General features: G+C 36.5%; 1 pseudogene; it reads left to right on the top strand.

Annotated features, from left to right (window-relative positions):
- Window positions 1-5,629: 5,629 nt before the first annotated feature.
- LOC141502666 (cytochrome c, somatic pseudogene) lies at window positions 5,630-6,302 on the top strand (annotated as a pseudogene).
- The last annotated feature ends 338 nt before the right edge of the window (window positions 6,303-6,640 follow it).

Here is a 6,640-nt window from a genome sequence, read left to right as displayed (position 1 = left end):
GTCACATTCAAACTTGAAACTAGACCATCCTACAAATATTTTCCCTAAACTTTTTTTTTTTTTAGGTTTTTGCAAGGCAAGTGGGGTTAAGTGGCTTGCCCAAGGCCACACAATTAGGTAATTATTAAGTGTCTGAGGTCAAATTTGAACTCAGGTACTCCTGACTCCAGGGCCGGTGTTCTATCCACTGCGTCAACCTAGCTGCCCCATTCTCAAAACATTTTTAAACCTCATTTTAAAGTTTCTTCAATAGGTCCCTTTTTCATCATAATTATTGGGAATTGCAGACAACATGCAAAGAAGATGGTACTTGTAAGCTCCATTTCTCACATAATGAATTTCAAGTTCTGATGAGATTTAGACAAGTAAGGAAGTCACAGAATCATAAAATTTCAGAGAATTATAGTAAAACCTCTTCATTTTATAGTTAAGAAATGGTGGTCACACAATTAAATTATTGATTATATCAAGGCCAAAAACGCAGTTCCCAACTCCAAATCCAAAATTCTATTATGATCTGTAATCAGTAGTAAATAAGAACATTCTAAGAGACAAAATAATTGTATACAAAATTTTGAACTCTATTAGTAGCTTTTAAAAAGTTTATATTAATTTAAATATATATTATAAAATGCTCTGTTTGGTGATCAAAGCCCTTCTTTACCTAGCCCTCTCCTACCTTTCCAGGCTTCTTACACTTTATTCCCCAATATATGCTCTTTGATTGAATGATTCTGGTCTTCTAGTTATTCTAGGAAAAAGATACTGCATTTCTATTGTCTCTGAGCATTCTCTGTGACTGTAGTCTCTGCTGGCAGAGACTCCAACTACTTGCCTTCTTTGCTTCCTTTAAGTTCCAACTAAAATGCTCTTCATTTTCCTCTTAAAGCAAACTTTCCCCCTTCATTTTCCTCTTAAAGCAAACTTTCCCCCAACCCCTCTTAATTCTAGTGCCTTCTTTCCTATTATTATTTATTTTTTATCTTGTATATAGCTTGTTTTGTATGTGCTTGTTTGCATACTATCTCCTCTCAACAGAGTATAAATTCTTTGAAGCCAGAAATTGTCTTTTTTTTTTCTATTTTTAATATCTTCAAAGGCTAGTACAGTGACTGGCACATAAAAGTTGTTTAATACATGAATTGAAGTAAGTTAAATTAAATTATGTGAAATTAAATGCAGTAGTAACAGGTGTTTTTTATGTGCCTCCTGAGCTTCTTTTTGCTTTATGTGTATTTTTAAAGTTTTATTGATGCTCTTTTCTTACTTTCTTTTTTATTTCTATCATTACCTACTAGCATACCCCAACTCTTACCCAAATAAGAGCATTCATTCGAAGCAAATAAATGCAGTCAAATAAAACACATCAACATATTGTTTATGTCTGAAAATATGTGTCATGATTAACCTTCATGCCAAATTCTCTGTCATCCATCTTATAAAATCATTGGTGGTTATCATGTTGATCAGAATTCTCAGTCATTTTTTTGTTTTTTGGTTTTGTTTTTTTTTTTTTTTTAGATTTTGCAAGGCAATGGGGTTAAGTGGCTTGTCCAAGGCCACACGGGGCTAGGTAATTATTAAGTGTCTGAGGTCAGATTTTAACTCAGGTACTCCTGACTCCAAGGCCAGTGCTTTATCCACTGTGCCACCTAACTGCCCCTTCTCAGTTGTTTTAAAGTTGTTTTCCTCAAATGCGTTCTCAAAATGTACTGCCTTGGGCAGCTCCCATTCTTTTTCAGGGGATCCAGGAGGACAAAATAATTTTCATAATAATACTAAGATTTTTTTTAAATCTATAATGGATAGATATAGCCTGCACAAACCATAGCTCTTGATGGGGGGGGGGGGTTCCTCAATATGTTTTAAGAATATAAAGAAGCTCTGAGACCAAAAAGTTTAATAACTGCTGCTTTGCATTATTGACAACTTTAAGCAAATTGTCCTCATGATTCTGTTTCAGTTTTTATGTTTTCCTATATTTCTTTGAATCTATAATAATTTAATTTCCAATGGAAAAATACTCTCACTATATTCTTATCCCACTTTGTTTCTAGGTTTTTCACTATAACAAAATTGCTGCTATAAATAGTTTTTGGACATGGGTACTTTCCCTCTGTCTTTGACCTTTTTAGCAGTGTTTCTCCCCCCCCCCCCCCATTGGTAACTGTCTGATACATGGAAGAGTGAAGAGAAGTCAAAGAGGAAAAAGAAGAATAATTAAAGAACCAAGAGAAAACATACCATTATACATTTATAGAGACGGGGGGGGGGGAAGGTTGGGGGGGTGATTTTTTTTTTTGTAGATTTGGATTTTTTTGGTTATTGGTTTTGTTTTTTAGTAACAGGATGTGGGAATAATAACAACCAAAAAAATCAGTGGTCAGTTTTCTTTTAGTACACAACCATTACACAAAACTTCCCATATCCTCTTTTTAACTTAAAGAGAGAATGATTGTCAAATCCTCTGCTGCTGCTGCTGCTGACTCATCCAGTTTAGATTCCCCCTCTCTGAGTTATGTTGGTGACATGTATAGATACTGAAATGCATTTAAGGGGGGAGACTTGCTGTGGATGGGACTTTGCTATAAATAGCATCATCTGTGGGTTCAGCATGTTCTGGGAACATCATCTCTTTGCAACTTGCCTAGAATTTTGCAGATTTGATCATGTAGACATTTGCAGAGGGTTGACATGGTTATTTAAGTGGAATAAAAATGTTCATTACTTTTACCTTAAATAGATCTTTATAAAAAAGATGTAGTAAAATGGAAATAGAACTGGACTTAGAATCAGATGATTGCATTTCAAAGCCTGGCCCTGTCAATTCCTTAGACAACTCACTTCACTCTAAGCCTCTATTTCCTCATCTGTAAAATGAATTTATTGGATTAAATGAACATCAAGAACCCTTTCATCTAGTGATGTGCTGAACTCAGTTTGTACTAACTAGGGAAGAGCTAATTATTAAAGTTTTAGTGTAAGCATTTGCATCTCAGAAATTAGCAAATGTTTCAAATCAAAGCTTGTTTATCATCTAGAGTTAATAAAGTGATGGAAAAATGTTAATGCATATTGAATCTAAAAATCTAAAAATGTATTTTATGTGCATTTTGTAGAGTTTGTTGTTAAACATTTACCAGGAACTTCCTGTCTTCTAAACTTGTGATCCTATGAATCTATGAACATTGAAGGCAATTTTCTACACAAATAATTGGGGCATTGGTTTGTTCCTTTAGAAGAATAATTTTGTTTTGTATAAATGTAGCAGTGACATTCAAAATTGGGAAGGAAAGGGTATATTATTTATATAATACATAATATTATATACTTGCTTTTTTTTACAAATATTATCTCATTTAAGGAGAGAAGAAATTTCACAAACTTAAACTTCTTTCAGTACTCATTTATTTATGTGGGCAGAATCATTTTTTTGAATAGTCATCCTTATTTGGGAGAGCTTGAATATGTCTTATTTTTCTCTTCGAGAAGTCTTAGGAGAGAAAGGTGGGGAGAGGAGGTGGGAATGTTGAAGGAGGAAGAAATGGTCAGTGTGACTCAACCACTCATGATCATGTATACAAGAACTGCAGTTTCATTTGAAATGAACAAAATAGTCTTGGCATCATGGAATTTTCACGGCATCGTGGAATTTGAGAGTCAGAAAAGATTTTATTTTAAATGTGAAGAAAGAGACCTTTTTGAGATGAAAGTCTTCCCTAAAGTTGTCCAGTCAATAAAGGGGAAGAACTGCTTTGAACCAAACTCTCTAGACTAGTTATCTTCCATGGAAGAGGATGTTGTCATTGGAAGCTGGATTTGAAGTTTGAGAATCTGGAATTGAATTTCAGTGCTGATTATGAGTTCTATGATTTTGGGCAAGATAGTTCACCACCCAAAGCCCTGATTTCCTCCTCTTTGAAATGAAAGTGTTGGAGTGGATGGTGTAAAGATTTCTCCAGATCTACATCTTATGATCCTATTCGTGTGAAAGACAAGTCATTTAATCTCTTTGGACTTTAGAGATCTTCATAAAATTAGAGGATTAGACTAGGTCATCTCTAAGATCCTTTCTAATTCTAAATCTATGATCTTATTAAAAGAATGTAATGGTATAGCTAAGTGATGAAGTGTATAATGTGTTGGGCCTGGAGTCATTATTTTTACCATTATTTTTAACTACAAAATAGGACCTTGAAGAGTTAGACATGACCGAAATGACTCAACAACAAAGCTACCATATTAGTGGAGGTTAAAAATATATATGCAATATCTCACATCACATATAACCCACCTTTTCAAAGAAACATATATATATATATATACATATATATATATATGTTTCTCTGAAACCAACTTGAGGAACCATCATTTCATTCCCATCTTTTTCAGTTTTTCTATCTCAATGAAGCTACATAATATATTGGGGAAGTGTTAAGCTTAAAAACTAAAGAGGGGTGGGAAACCTTTTCTCTTCCAAGGGTCATTTGAATATTTATAACATCACTCGAGGCTATATTTGGTCAAATATTTTAATTGATTCATCCCTAAAAGCTCCTAGCTTTGCAGTTGCCTTGGCAATCCCGGACCAATATGGCTTATAGCTGTAGGTTCCCTACTGAACTAGAAAGATCCACTTTCTAATCTTACCAAGTCATCTAGTTTTTCTGGGCTTTAATTCTCTAAACAGTGAGTTTAATAGTTCCTGCTTCATAAAGTTGTAAAGAACAAAGAGGTAAAGCATATGTAGAACTTGGCAAAACTTTAAAATGATATCTAAATATCCATGGAACTAGGAACATTTTCTTACCTTGGGAAATTCACTCCAGGAAATTCACTTCATGAAGTCAAGATATTTAATTTTCCTTTTCCTTTTGAAGATGATATTCATAACTTTGATTGATCAATCCCATAACAAATAATCCTCTCATCATCACCACCTCATGCCACCATCAAAGTACTTTTCCTATTATCATGGCATGCAGATAAGCCTGAGTTCTCAAATTTGATTCTAGTAAAGTGAGTTCTAGCAATATCTATGAAGATGGAAAGGCTTCAAGAAAACAGATGGCATATCTGCCATCTAGGTATCAGTCCTGCTACATTTGTAGACTGATTATTAGACTGGGCCACCACCTTTGGTTATTAGGCTGGGCCACCACCTTATGGTGACCCATAGCAAATCTATGACCATTTTCCCAACACATAGAAGAAATACATCAAATGGAAGGAATATCCTTGAACATTTGAGGTTGTGAGGTATTGACTTATGAGCCATTTGTATGGATAACATCCTCTTAGATACATGGGACACACAAAAAAACCTTATTACTTTCCTGAAGAAACTTACATTCTAGTAAAGAAGATACAGCATATGTAAGACAAATTTGGTCATTAGATGATATTTTAGTATTTTCCTTCCCTTTCTCCAATTATGTTTCCCCTTTAGGCTTCCTAGTGTTATCTTGTCTTGTTAATCTTCAGAGTAATAAAAAGTCATTCTTTTCCTTATTTCTTACCTAGTCTTAATCATCAAATGGATGTTGCCTCAGTCAATATGAAACTCAGTTTAAAAACTTAGTTTAAAAAGCTCAAGGTCGAGCGCTGGGCGCAGTGGGCCGAGCCGGGGACTGGGCCGCCATGGGGGACGTGGAGAAGGGCAAGAAGATCTTCGTGCAGAAGTGTGCCCGGTGCCACACGGTGGAGAAGGGCGGCAAGCACAAGACCGGCCCCAACCTGCACGGGCTGTTCGGCCGCAAGACGGGCCAGGCCGCCGGCTTCTCCTACACCGACGCCAACAAGAACAAAGGCATCACCTGGGCCGAGGACACCTTGATGGAGTACCTGGAGAACCCCAAGAAGTACATCCTGGGCACCAAGATGATCTTCGTGGGCATCAAGAAGAAGGGCGAGCGGGCCGACTTGATAGCCTACCTGAAGAAGGCCACCAGCGAGTAGCCGCGCCGCCGCCTTATTTATTGTCCGAAGCAGCCCAGGAGACTCCTTTCCTTTTTGTACTTGTACCATAACGGCCCTATTTAATTGGTTTCATGGCCCTGAGCATTTCGATCATGAATAGCTGTTCCAATAGAGAAATTATGCAGATTAGGTAGGCTTGGGGTTAGAAATCTCCCTTCTCTCTGTTTCGGTCACCACCAAGCTGTCACACTTGAATGTTTATTTTAAAAGATTTAGGCAACTTTTTTTTTTTTTAAAGCAAGGGCTAGGTGCCTGTGCCCCACGTCTTAGAAAAGTTTTAATTAAATCTGGCTTCTTTAACCAAAGTCTGGGGGAAGCCTACTTAATAATTTCATATGACTTTTACCTGTTACCAGTTTTGGGGGGGTGGGGGGATTGTTCTGGGGGAGGTTAGGCCCCAGCCTGTCCAAAGGCCAGTCCTATTGAATCCATCTTAAGTTCCCTAACTTTGTGCATAAGTAACTTAAATTACAATGATTTCATTAAATACTGCCTTTCACTTGTTGAAAGGCATTTCAGTGTATTGTCTAAGGACTTGAGTAAAGGTCATCCCATCCCTGCTGCAGTTCAGTTGGAGATAGGATCTCCCGAAGACCTGTTGAATCGAAAGATTACAGACATGTTCTTAGTATGTGAATAGCAGTGGTATATTCACTTGGAG

Source organism: Macrotis lagotis, chromosome X (assembly GCF_037893015.1).
Source record: "Macrotis lagotis isolate mMagLag1 chromosome X, bilby.v1.9.chrom.fasta, whole genome shotgun sequence".
Classification (NCBI taxonomy): domain Eukaryota; kingdom Metazoa; phylum Chordata; class Mammalia; order Peramelemorphia; family Peramelidae; genus Macrotis; species Macrotis lagotis.
Note: the sequence above shows the minus strand (reverse complement) of the source record. Positions and strands in the feature narration are given on the sequence as shown.